This window comes from Mustela putorius, unplaced genomic scaffold (genome assembly GCF_011764305.1).
Source record: "Mustela putorius furo isolate JIRA1106 unplaced genomic scaffold, ASM1176430v1.1 tig00000196_pilon_pilon_pilon, whole genome shotgun sequence".
Lineage (NCBI taxonomy): Eukaryota > Metazoa > Chordata > Mammalia > Carnivora > Mustelidae > Mustela > Mustela putorius.
In genome coordinates, this window is record NW_025421310.1 from 6,738,126 (window position 1) to 6,743,165 (window position 5,040).

The window sequence follows — 5,040 nt, forward strand, 5'->3', positions numbered from 1 at the left end:
CCAACTTTATTGCAACCTGGCCATTGCAATATTTAAATGAGTCATATAACCTCATTATAATTAAATTCTTGGCTGTAAAATGCACATACTTGTAAATACTAAATAATTTACAATAGGTAAAGCATGAGTAAGAGCACTATACAAAGAAATACATCAAACTTGAGAAATCATTAATTAATGAAGACACGTGTATGGGAAAGAAAATATCAGGGGTAAGTAATAGCAAGGGGAGAATTTTAAATTTATTTTCCACAAACAGCGCACAGCTCATGTGTTCATGAAGACTCCTCTCTTTGTGGATGCGAACACTGAGCCCTGGCGAGTGACAGAATGGCCTTAATGGATGTGAAATTTGCTGTAATCTTTCTATTGCAGATGGTCAGTTGGTCCGAAGGTTGTGGGTTATTGTTAAGCTGTTTAACATTGTCTATTGCAGATGGTCCTTGGAACCCTGGGAACTTCTTGCTTTTCTGTCATTGTTCGTCATCTCTTGGCTTAAGGGGATACAGGTCAAAGTCCACAGATTCGCTTCTTAGGTATTTGACTTTAACTAACTCCTTGGTCATTCTCTCCAGAGGAATCCCAGAGACCATGGAGGCTTTTGAGTTGAGATATTTTCTCAGTGACTTTGTATACAAAGTTGTTTTCTTCATCCACAGAGTGTCCAGGGGGTTGTCTATGGGCACCATGTGCCTCCTGAGTATCTTCCATGCCATCACCATCAGCCCCTGGAACTCCTGGTGGGCAGTACTTAAAGGGAAACCTCCCCAGTACATTGGCCCCTCAAATATCCTTTGCTGGATCCTGAATATAAACCTAAATATTATTGTTCCTGTGTATGTGACTGAGAAATGGAACAACAAGAATACTTTAAAAAATATGGAATTTGGATACTGAGCTTCTGCACTTCACGACAAAGACACAGACTTACTATATACGGTATCGATTTCCTCCCATGAAGTTTTGTGCTTGGGACTCATAACTTGGGCCAGTGGGTTCATCGTTTCCACCCTGTATGGCATAAGCAGCAGGTCCAACACATTTATAGGACCAAAGTGTTCTCCAGATGCTCCCCCGATATCAGAGCCCCCCAAAGCATCCTTCTGCTGGGAAGTACCTTTGTGTCTCTTTATACCCTCTCTTCCATCAATTACGTATTTTTCACAAGACCAGTTGGTGGCTGATGAATACTTCTGCCCTAATCAATGCATGTTTTTCAACTGTCTGCCCCTTTGCTCTTTGAGTCATGACTGATGAGGGAGTAGGAGGCTGGCTGAGAACGGAGCAGGGGCTGGTGCCTTGCACCCCCTCTCCACCCACTCCCCTTGGTAATATGTGTGACATTTCACAGGCACCCCTGACTGCCCTACAAGAAGAGCAAATGGTTAACTTGCAGAGATCACAGTCCTGCAAGGCAGGAGTCTCTCTTGGGTTACAAATGTCCTTGAGATTTACAACAAAGAAGTTACCTTATCAATAGCCCAATTTCCAAAGACACAACTCAGTTCCTCAAGCCCTAACGTCACCCTCCCCTCCATAAAAAAAAAAAAAAAAAAAACGAAGGAGATGGAGGTAGAAGGAAAAGTAAATAAAGTTAAATTTCTTTTAAAACCTAAATCTCACTAACAAGGACTTTTGATAGCAGGAATGTAACATTCCACCAGGAGACTCCCAATTGTCTTTATGTTAGTGCCTCATTAGAGGGAAAGTGGCCTTGGCTTGATAGTAACCAGATCTTCAATATCCTGACAGTCTTCTTTACCCCAATAGCCCTTCTGAACTCACCTACCCAACTCCTGTGTATATAACCAGCCACTCCTCACATGCCTGGTGCAGCAGCATCTCTGCCTGCCCATGGGTCCTGTCCCCATGCTCTAATAAACCACCTTTTTGCACCAGAGACGTCTTAAGAATTCTTTCTTTAGCTGTCGGCTCCGAACCTCACCCCACCGAACCTCACCTAGGTTCAAGAACTTCATCAATGACCACTGTATATCCAGACTCTTTTCTGTGTGCACAAGAAGAAAAATATAAACTATCTGGTTTCCACTGTGTTCAGCTGCTTATACACTTATTCTTCAAGGAATCTTCAGCAAAATTACAGTTCATCTCATTTTACATCGAGTTTTGAATAAGATAGAAATTTCTGCTACAACAATAGTGATTAATGGCCACTTGTAAGTGAAATTCTGTGTAAATACTATGGAAGTACTCATGTAATTGCATTTTATTAATGGCTGTAGTGGAGAAATTCAGAGTCCAATAAACAAAACAGTCTTGAAATACTGTGGAGACACTGGAAATGTTTTTGGATATGTAATTTTTAATATAAGAGACCAAATTTTCTCAAGGTTTACTGGCCATGTGATAGTAAGGCCAGTGTCTTTTTTTGGAGTGGGGGTGTGTTCTCTACTTCTTCCTAGATAGGCCAGTGCCTTTCAGAGGAATAACATGTGGGATGACCATTCAGAGAATTCAGGGTAGAGGCTTCCGGGTTCTGTATTGGGATGCAAGTGGCCTGAGGTATAGCTGGGGGAAAATTAGGTTTTAGTTTGAAGGACAATGACATCCAGGTTGTGCAAATTGTGTCTTACATCCTTAGAGAATGGTAGGTGTCTGAAATAAGAAAACGTGTGTGGAGAAAAATGAACATATTAAAACTGTTTTTAGTTGAACATTGGAATTGTGAACTCCAGGGGATAAAGGAAAATCTTGCAGGAGGATATGTTAGCTGATGTTTTAAAAGGGTAGATGTGGAAAGCAAATATTAAATAAATGTTTGATGTCTGTGATAAAAAATGAATCAATTTTTAGGGTCTGCAGAGGGTAGATTGTTCTGAGTTAGGCATCGGGGCCAACTGGCCAGTTGCTAAGAAACAGATTTTAGGGTGGGTGTCTGCATCCAGTTTTAGGAGAAAAGCTTATAAAGAAAATCTTCAAGCTTGGATTAGTAAAGGAGTAACAACTTGGAGACCAGAGACATTAATCTATTGAGTTTGTTTTGTTTAATGAATTTTCCTGCTTTTTGAAATTACCCACCAGAGCAAATGGACACATTTGAAAGAAACAGTAGATATCAATTCACACTTAATTTAATGTAGATATCTGTGAATAAATTAAATGATAAGGATTGCAACTTTATTATTATTATTATTATTATTATTATTTTAAATTTTTAAAAAAGATTTTATTTATTTATTTGACAGAGAGAGATCACAACTAAGCAGAGAGGCAGGCAGAGAGAGAGAGAGAGAGGAGGAAACAGGCTCCCCACAGAGCAGAGAATCTGATGTGGGGCTCAATCCCAGGACCCTGGGATCATGACCTGAGCCAGAGGCAGAGGCTTTAACCCACTGAGCCCCCCAGGTGCCCACTTTATTATTATTTTTAAAAGATTTTTTTAAATTTATTTGACTGAGGGAGAGAGAGCACAAGTAGAGTGAAAGGGAGCAGACTCCCCATTGAGCAGAAAGCCTAACCAGGGGCTTGATCCCAGAACCCTGGGATCATGACCTGAGTAGAAGACGGATACTTAACTGACTGAATCACCCAGGTGCCAAGGGTGCAACTTCAATGTAATTTTTTTACTTTGGAATCACTTTAGCAAAGAACATACAGAGAATTCCCATCTTCCACTCCATCTGTTTCCCCTCTTGTTAACATCGTAGGTTACCATAGTACATTATGGAAAACTAAGAAACCAACAGTGACACCACATTAGAAATTGAATTGTAGACTTTATTCTTATTTCATCAGTTTTAACACAAATGTCTTTTTCCCCCCCTCTTCCAGGATCCAATCCAAAATACCACATTACATGTAGCCCACATGTGTCTCTCACCTCCTCTTCTCTCTGTCAGATTCTGTCAGATTCCTCTGTCTCCTCAGTTTTTATGAACATGATAGGTGTGTGGAGAACTGGCCAGGTACTTTCTAGAATACCTCTGAAATTGGGTTTGTCCAATTAGACAGTGTTTATAGATTTTTTTCCCTTTTTTAAATTAACATATAATGTATTATTTGTTTCAGGGGTACTTGTCTGTGATTTAGTCTCACACAATTCACAGCACTCACTTTTGGACCTCCCCTTCAGATCGCTATGTTTGTATCTTTGGGGTAAATACCCAGTTGTGGGATTGCTGGGTGGTAGGGTAGATCTATTTTCAACTTTTTGAGGAGCCTCCACACAGTTTTCCAGAGTGGCTGCACCACCTTGCATTCCCACCAACAGTGTAGGAGGGTTCCCCCTTCTCCACATCCTCCGCCAACACCTGTTGTTTCCTGATTCGTAAATTTTAGCCATTCTGACCAATGTGAGGTGGGATCTCACTGTGTTTTTTTTTTTTATTTAAAGATTTTATTTATTTATTAGAGAGAGATCACAAGTAGGCAGAGAGAGAGAAGGGGAACCAAGCTCCCCGCTGAGCAGAGAGCTTGATGTGGGGCTCGATCCCAGGACCCTGGGATCTTGACCTGAGCTGAAGGCAGAGGCTTCAACCCACTGAGCTACCCAGGCACCCCCTCACTGTGGTTTTGATTAGTATTTCCCTAATGCCAAGTGGTTGAGCACTTTTTCATGTGTCTGTCAGCTGTTTGGCTGTCTTCTTTTTAATTTTTTTTAAAGATTTTATTTATTCATTTGACAGAGAGAGATTACAAGTAGGCAGAGCGACAGGCAGGTGGGGGGGGGGAAGCAGGCTCCCCGCCGAGCAGAGAGCCCAACATGGGCCTCAATCCCAGGACCCTGAGATCATGACCTGAGTCAAAGGCAGAGGCCCAACCCACTGAGCCACCCAGGTGGCCTGGATGTCTTCTTTGTAGAAGTATCTGTTCATGTCTTCTGCCCATTTATTAATTGGATTTTTTGTCCTTTGGGTGTTAAGTTTGGTAAGTTCTTAGTAGATTTTGAATACTAGCCCTTTATCTGATAGGCCATTTGCATGTTTCTTCTCCCATTTTGTCCATTGTCTTTTGGTTTTGGTGACTGTTTGCTTTGTTATGTAAAAATTTTTATTTTGATGAAGTCCCAGTAGATCATTT

At 41.1% G+C, this 5,040-nt stretch overlaps 1 pseudogene; it reads left to right on the forward strand.

Moving 5' to 3' along the window:
* The first annotated feature begins 330 nt into the window (after positions 1 to 330).
* Positions 331 to 1,243, forward strand: LOC101685803 (annotated as a pseudogene).
* Positions 1,244 to 5,040: the final 3,797 nt, after the last annotated feature.